The following is an 8,699-nucleotide window of genomic DNA, read 5'->3' on the forward strand; positions in this document are numbered from 1 at the left end:
TCTTGCCCATGAAAAACAATAGCATTCACCTTCTCCTCAAGTGGGTTGGCAGGCGTATGGTGTTATGATTATGTACTAGAATTAGCAGGTACCAGGCAACTGAATCAGAAGGCAGATAAATATTAAATATGGTCACACTGTAATTGGGTGTGTATATATGAGTTGAAAAGAAGCCCATGTCCTTCAAACCGAGAGGAATAATAACAGTGTAAATAAAATTGTGCAAGATAGATTAATGAAATAATGAGGTTAAAGCGGAGAAAAACATTGGTAATACTCTCATTTATCAGAAAAACGGAGAAAAGGGAGTCCTATCAGGCATCCACGGCGTTTTGATTTGGATCTAAGAGCATGATGGGGGAAAAAGTCACATACACACTGTATATTATTCACTTGCCATTGCTTTCAAAACCCTGGGAATTATGCAGGCACAGTTTGTTTGTGGGAGGGAGCTGGGGGTGGACCGCAGAGAGAGAAAGGAGGAGGGCCTGCAGCTCTAGACTTGGCACCTGTGAACTTAGTTGGAAATAACTCCTGACAGGCATCAACCAGAACACCTTCTAACAGAAACATGCTGATAGGCAGGATGTTCAAACGGGGCAGAAGAGGGGGCAGGTAACCGTGTGAAAGTAACAGCAGCAGAAATAAACACACCATTCCTTCTCTCCCCAGCCCACGGGCAAAAAAGACCCTTCTCTGATCACCCCTCCCAACCCCTCTGCTCCGGCCAGGATCGCACCTAACTTCCCTCCCACCTCGCCCGCAGCCTGCGCCTGAGCCCGAGCCAGGTCGCGGAGTTTGGGACTGACGCAAAGGAGGCACCCCCGCAGCAGAGATGCTCGTCTTTCTGCCACACACGGCAGACTGCTCTTCCTGCCGTCCTCTTTCCCACCTCTGCCTGCCCCAAGCCGGGTCTGGCCCTGGAATCCTGGAGTCCAGGGTGCCCCGCCGGGGCGCAGGAATGCAGCTGAGGTAGCTGACAAGTTCAGGCGCCCGTCCTCCTCTAGCGCCCCCTCAAAGTCAGGATCCCCTCCCGCTCCTGCCCTCCACCTCCGGTCCTCCGTCCGCTGAAGTGAAGGGAAGTGGGCTGGAATACTGGAGGAGGGGGAGATGGGAAAAGGAAGATGCCTTCCGCATCCCCAGCAGCGAAGCACCTGGAAAGGTGAGGGCGCACGTCCCCGCCCCTCAGAGCCCGCTCCCGGCGCGGGTACCCAGCAGCGCCCAGTCTAGAGCCCCCCAGCCCCAGCCCCAGCCCTAGCCCCAGCCCCAGCCCCAGCCCCAGCCCGGTTACCTCACCGGCCGCTGCCCGGCGCCTGCAGGTGCTGCTGTTCCAGGAGCGCAGCTTTGAAGGAAACTTCGCCGCTCTCCGGGGCAAACTCCCGCGCACTCCTGCAGCCGTGAGGTGGCTGACAGCGGAGCGCGGCGCCGAGCGCGGGGGCAGCTCGGAGTCGGGCGCTCACCCTGGCCCCGGCCCTCGCGCGTCGGGCCAGGCTGGGGCTGCGGCGCCGCCTCCGCACCAGCTCCCGCCGGCGCCCCCGCCCGCCAGCAGGGCAGCTCCGCCTCCCTCTTCTCTCCCTCGCGCCCGCCGCCCGCCCTGCCTTCTTCCGCTCTGCCTTTGTGGCTCTCTCGTCCCCTCTTTCCTCTGACTTTCTGGCCTCGCCTCCGCGGGCGACTAGCCCTCCCTCCCAGCCCCGCGTCCCAGGGCTCAGGTGCCACCTCACGCCGTCAGGAAAGTGATTACCCTCGCAGTTCCTTCCCAGTTCGCCCTCTCCTCTCCCCTGCCCTGGGGTCCTCTCCTAGATTTTCTAGAAACCCAGTCCTGAGGGACACATCCATGGGTTAGAAGGCTGTCGCAAACAGTCAGAATGTGTTTTGCTTTACAGACAGGAGGTGGTGTGTGTTTGTTTTAATGCATGGATTGTAATAGATCAGTAAAGTGCTTGTTATAAGTCCGGCTAAGTTCAGCGGCAGGTTTGCCTAAGCCAGGGCTCCCTTAAAATGAGCGTGGTACCCGTTTGTAATATTCGAGGCCTAGGAGTTTTCTCAGGCCACGCATTTCAAAATCAGACAAGCTGAAGTTGGCGGTTTTAAAACGGTTTGCAAAGACCAAGACTACAATAACATTTTTAAGTTAGTAAAGGAAACACCAGGATTTGGGAGGCCCAGGCCGGAGAATTACTTGAAGCTGTGAGTAAAAGGCTGCAGTGAGCTCTGACCCAGCCTGTGCACTCCAGCCTGGGCAACGGGCAAGACCTGGTCTCAAAAGGAAGACAGAGAGAGAGAAAATAAAAAATAGTTCATTAAGGTTTAAAAATTAGTCCTAAACATTATGCTAGCAACAGTATGACCAAATTAGGGCAAATAAAAATTAATGAACCCTTGATTGCTTATTATGCATTCAGATGATTTCTATACATTAACAAAGAAAAACTCAATTTTTAAAAAAATCATTAACTAGTTAAACCTACCTTATTATGACATTAGAATTGTTGTTACTGTTGCTGAAACTGAAATGTTAGCCTTATGCATTTCAGGTAGGTCTTATTCTTACCAATAGTTTAGGAAGAACACATCTGGTAGTAGTGAACTTTAATTCAGGGAAAAATTACCATTTTCTGATTTGTTTGCTTGATTCTAGTTTCTTTTTAAACACAGCCTGATTTATTATTCTGTCACAAGTGTTTTATTTTCATGTATTTTTAAAAATTGTGGCATAAGACACATTTTTACAATTTTTTTTTCTTTTCTTTTTTTTTTTTTTTTTTTTTTGAGATGGAGTTTCGCTCTTGTTACCCAGGCTGGAGTGCAATGGCGCCATTTCGGCTCACTGCAACCTCCGCCCCCTGGGTTCAGGCAATTCTCCTGCCTCAGCCTCCTGAGTAGCTGGGATTACAGGCACGCACCACTGTGCCCAGCTAATTTTTTGTATTTTTAGTAGAGACGGGGTTTCACCATGTTGACCAGGATGGTCTCGATCTCTTGACCTCGTGATCCACCCGCCTCGGCCTCCCAAAGTGCTGGGATTATAGGCGTGAGCCACCACACCCGGCCATTTTTACAATTTTTAGTGTACAATTCAGTCATGTTAACATACATTCACATTGTTGTGAAATAGATCTTCAGAATTTCTTCATCTTGTAAACCTGAAACTTTATCTATCAAACTCCCCCTTTTCCTCTCCCATCTTGCACTTGGTAATTACCATTCTACTTTCTGCCTCTATGAATTTGACAATGTTAGATCTCTGATATGATTAATATCCAGAATATGTAAAGAGCTCCTACAACTCAACAACAAAATGTCAAACAATCTGATACAAATAGACAAAAGACTTGACTAGACATGAGTTTAATTTTTAAAATTTGTATATCTGCTGGTTTCATTTTTGTTTTGTTTTGTAGATTTTCTTATTTCAGCTTAATCATACAGGAGTTTTAAAGTTATGAATGTCATATAAACATTATTGAAAATTTGGAAAATTGAAAAAAGTAAACAAATCATTCTATAAGCAAACTATTGTAATAAAATTTGCTGATTTATTATTAACTTTAACCCAGAGTCAGTCCTTCATACAGGGAAGATCCTTATTCTCCAATAGGATAAATGTTTTCTTTGATGAACTTAAGAAACAAGCTAGTGCTTCCTGAGCTGTATTTAACTGACACATGCCTGGTAGGCAATTGATGAGTGCTCCTTGAATGAACTAATCATTTAACTTATTCACTCTTGGTTTGGTTCCCCGTGTATCTATCCACGTTCTATGAATTCTTGGAGTTGGTACTATCCCTTATATCACAGCAATGAGGATTCAGGCCAGCCTCGTAATACATGAACTCTATTTCTTGGCTGTTGAAAGTCATACAAATTTTGTGGCCTGTGCCTTCTCAGAAGTTGAGCAAGAATATCATTATAACTGTATTATTTATGCATTGAAAAGTTGTAGTAGGTAACAGGGGAATTGGGCATGATCAGATCAACGTATTGAATTTGATTCATTGATGAGCTACTAGGCATTGCTAGTCCATTGTGGAATTTTCCAGCCTTATCTATTTTATTCACTTATCAATCACAGCCAATCAAATACTTAGAACTCTGGCTGTCTTTCATTTCTACACCTCTGTTTAAAACTGATTTTAAAAATTTGAGGAATTACTGTTATAGGAAATTGAATTTTGTTAATATCCAAGTTAATGAATAAAGGATCAAAAAATTACCTAAAATGTATATCAAGTACCAGTATAAGATGCATCTTCTCATGGCATTTGATTGGGAGTTTTATTGTTAAGTGAAAATATCACCTTTTAATTTTATAGTTAAACTAATCTAATTTTACACAGTGAATTATTTCTAAAACATTGGTTCACAGCATGTTTCTGAACTCTCTATTAGTTTTGTTTAGTTCTTTCAATTTCCTTAAATGTTTAATTATTAACTGTTTCTGGACAAGTGTGAAGCTTACGGATCATTGATCCTTTAATGAATAGGTTAGTAACAATTATGGTCATAAAGGTGGTTTCTGCATCAAACCTCAAAGTACATTCAACAGCAAGAGTGCCTTTATAGAAGGACGACTTCATCATTCTCAGGTTCATTTGCAAAAGACACACAATGATGATACCATTAGGCTAAGCACAACAAAAAAGTTAAACTTAACTTTGAAAGTATAACTAGTTGGCTGGGCGCCGTGTCTCACACCTGTAATCCCAGCACTTTGTGAGGCAGAGGCTGGCAGATCATGAGGTCAGGAGATTGAAACCATCCTGGCCAACATGGTGAAACCCTGTTTCTTCCAAAAATACAAAAAATTAGCTGAGTGTGGTGGTCAGTGCCTGTAATCCCAGTTACTGGGGTAGAGAGGTAGGAAAAGAAAAGGAAAGGATACCTCAAAAGCAAACAAACAAACAAAAAACTATTATAAGGCATCAGCACCATACTGCTATGGGATAGTTTTTGCTATTTTTGAGTTTGTGCTTTTCTTTAATCATGCAGGTGTTAATGATGACTTGGCTTAATGAATGGCTAAAGTAAAAATTCAGCAGAAATGCATTTAGCACAATATGCTAGGTCATGTGGGTGTTGCAAATATCTAAACCATCTTATTTGTGGCTCCAATTATTGTTTGAGGGAAAGCAGAGATATATTTATCTGGAAAGGGATATTTTTATACAAGTTCATAGAGGATAGTCCAGTAGCTACAGTAGCTTCCCTTTATCTTATCTTGATTTTATACTGTAGCATAGGAGTAAAACTAGAAAAAAAAATAGAACGTGATTTATGCTGATGCATGGTCAAGAGAACTCAAGCTAGCCCACTGAACCAGAAGGAAAGAATGACGGAACTCTCTAAAGAGAAGATAAAACCCACCATATCCAGATATTTCTGGGGAAATAAAATAAAAACAAACAACTATTAAAGCAAGATTTAGGCTGAGCATGGTGGCTCACGTCTGTAATCCCAGCAGTTTGGGAGGCTGAGTTGGGTGGATCCCAAGGTCAAGAGATGGAGATCATCCTGGCCAACATGTTGAAATCCTGTCTTCACTAAAAATACAAAAATTAGCTGAGCATGGTGGCAAGTGCCTGTAGTCCCAAGTCTTTTTTCCCTGGGCTCAATTTCCTCATCTGCAGTGCATGAAGTCATTGAACTTAGCCCTAAGGATCCTCTGGTTTCAAAACTCTCATGACGTCTGATAAAGAACACTTATCTTGACAAAGCTCTTCAAGTCATTTTCACCTTCACATATTGATTTATCTGTATAGTGACATTTAAAGTGAATTCTAATCAGCATATAAAAGTCTGATGTAGACTTTTGTTCTGCAGAAGAAATTGAAAACAACAAGAACAACAAAATATGTGCCTACAAGAGAGAAACAAAGGCCTGATTACCAGAAGTCAGTCTACAGGATGCAGAATGTGGCACTGTACAAAGTAGAAATTCCCCTCTGAAATTTAAAAAGAAATCATTGTAACATCAGGAATAAATAGAAAAATGGTGAAAGCATTAAGATTTTCCAGTCAAGGAGAGATCTGGAAACATAATGATTTACCTCCTACCATAGCAAGCATGGTATAGCAAATTTTATAATTTAGGGAGATCAGAATTATCGTGTGATGAAGACATGATTAAAAAAAGATTTGACTCTGTCTTTAACATTTTTTAAGGAAGATATTATTTTCTTAAAAATCAAGAAAAAATCAAGGACCAGATATCTATAAATAAAGCACAAATTAAGTGTTCAGAAGATATTAGGGAGAAAAAGCAGAATGCAAAGGGGAAAATGCCTTATGGAAAGAGCATAGGAGTAATAGTAAATGAGGAAGACTACAACTCCTAAAGTTATAAATTTTAAATTATAAATTGTATGAAAAATAATATTGGCCAAACAGAAAAACTAAGAGATAACTATAAGTAAATAAAAATGAAACAAGATATGTTGCCATTATTATATATCAGCTGCCCCAGTAAAGCAATAATTCAAGGTCAAATAACATAGAATAGCTAGCACCTAATAGTCTTGGTAAATAGAGCAGGTCAATAAATATATATTGATTGGTTGATTGAATAAGAAATGCTTGCAGTTATTTTAGGAAAATCAAAGTCACTTGGGAGGTTATGCATGTAATTTCTTAAACTAAGCAATACTAAATTCCCTTTCAAAACAATATAATATAAAACCTTTCCTAATAGTTACCTTTAAGTCCTAAACAATTAAATCCTATAAAAGTTTTTGTAAGATAATGTTTGTATATAGCTAAACCTAAATTGGAAATAGATAAACTGTGGAAATATAAATGTGCTTCTGTAGAAAGAAATTATATTTTATATCTTTGATGGTTTTTGATAGGTTGTTGGAATATGGAAAATTCTATGTGAACAATTTACCAAAAAATATGCTATACTTTTCTCTAATCCAATGTTTGGACATATAAATATTTTCCAAACTGGGTTCAGGTTTTGATATGACCAGTCAAAGATAATGATATATTATTTCAAAACCCTACATCAAAATAAAATTAATTTGAAATTGTCTGAAATAATGAGATGCCTTCCATCCTGTAAGTTTCAACATTGTCATGTCAAGGGATAAGATAATGATTGACCGTTTCTTACCAAATCTTTTATTAATTAATTCACCAAGCTTGGCCTGTTTAGTGAGTATAGACACTATGCATTGGTGTCTTGGATCCAAAATTTAGCAAGATGTGATTCCTTTAAATAATGAACTCAAACCACAGATCATTAAATTTAGAAGTGGTAAGCTTACAGGAAAAAGAAAGATCTGCTGGGAGTGAATAAAAGGAAAAAGAAAAAATAGCTTTGTGATTTTTATCAATTGTGTACATGTGTGCATGTGTGTATGTATGTGTGTGTACTTGAAAGAGAGAGAATGCAGGCAACAGGCAAGCTGGTAAGAAATTTGATAAAATAGAGAATATGTCAATGATGTATCCTAAGATAAAATAGAGCATGTGAGGGCACAGAGTAATTCTAAATCCATCCCCACCTCCTATGCAGTGAAATATTTCCTCGTGCAGCACTGGGAGAACTTGTGATATACGGCTCACCTCACCAAATCAAATATCATTTCAGCCCAGAGGGACACAGGGCATGGTGACGAACTTAGCCTTTTTGAGGAAGAGATTTTGTTGACTGTTCAAAATGTGTTGTCCTTAATGGGAGGATTTTTTTTTCAAATAAAGGCAAATAATGATTTTTGAAGACTAATACCTAAGATAAAAAAATAGTGTAAAAGCAAATTTGTACTCAGTAGTAAAAGAAGTATAATATCAGCAGTGTTATTTCTAATGTTAATACTTAAAGTGAGCCAAAACCAAAACCGATTCAGCTTAGTATCATTAAGCTTGTGTTTTTTATTTAGTTAGTTATTTACATCTGAATCTATGTCTACGTACAGCTATTCTAAATAACATTTGGATATTTGGTCTATTTAAAAGTCTTTTTTCCCCTTGTAATAAAATTTTGAAAAATCCTTTCCTAATATTTAGAAAAGAAGGAAAGTATCTATTAGATATTTACATCTTAAAAGGGGCAATGACAGTGGGATTTAGAACTTGAAAGACCACCTTATTTTAAAGGGAAAACAAAGATTCTATTTCTGGCTTATAATTATGAAGCTAACCCGAATCTCAGTTACTAAGATAAAAATAAACAAGTTCAAGATACAATCTCTTGCTAAAGTCCATCCTTCAATATATTTCTCAATACACATGGTAACACCCAAGAATAAAATTTCCAAGGAGGAATGTATCCTAATGCAATTACCTTGAAAACATTTTCATATTTAAGTTTATGAGAAATCATATATTTAGGTATTTACAAAATAATTTTTGTATTAATTTAAATAGCTCAATGAAATGACATCACTATTACATTAATATGACTCACTTTCTTCTTCTCTCTATCCTGTTTCTTCGTGTTCTATGTACTAGCTAGCCATTGTTCTGGGCCCTGTAATTCTTGATTTTCAAATATCAATCTTATTTTGTAAAAAATCTCCATACATAGAAATGCTGATATTGTAGTTACATTGTGATACAGTCTAATTTTTGATGTTGGTCACAAATTTTATAAGCTTTCACAGTATCACAATTAATACGTCTTTCAAGCTTTCTTTTTCTTCTTGATGGGAGGGACTGTTTAACAAATCTGTACATAGATCTTCATTTTTTAGACATAG

At 39.3% G+C, this 8,699-nt stretch overlaps 1 protein-coding gene across 4 annotated transcripts in view; it reads right to left on the reverse strand.

Annotated features, from left to right (window-relative positions):
• Nucleotides 1-1,483, reverse strand: part of CHST9 (carbohydrate sulfotransferase 9) — a 292,807-nt gene extending 291,324 nt beyond the window's left edge. For 2 of the 4 annotated variants that reach the window (XM_078347929.1, XM_008979643.5), the window contains exon 1: nucleotides 1,297-1,483. The gene's annotated coding sequence lies outside the window, so the exon portion shown is untranslated. Of the gene's footprint in view, nucleotides 1-1,291 lie in introns of all 4 variants that reach the window. The other 2 variants (XM_054244081.2, XM_002757140.6) reach the window with 1 other exon arrangement.
• Between the last annotated feature and the right edge of the window lie 7,216 nt (nucleotides 1,484-8,699).

This window comes from Callithrix jacchus, chromosome 13 (genome assembly GCF_049354715.1).
Source record: "Callithrix jacchus isolate 240 chromosome 13, calJac240_pri, whole genome shotgun sequence".
Classification (NCBI taxonomy): Eukaryota; Metazoa; Chordata; class Mammalia; order Primates; family Cebidae; genus Callithrix; species Callithrix jacchus.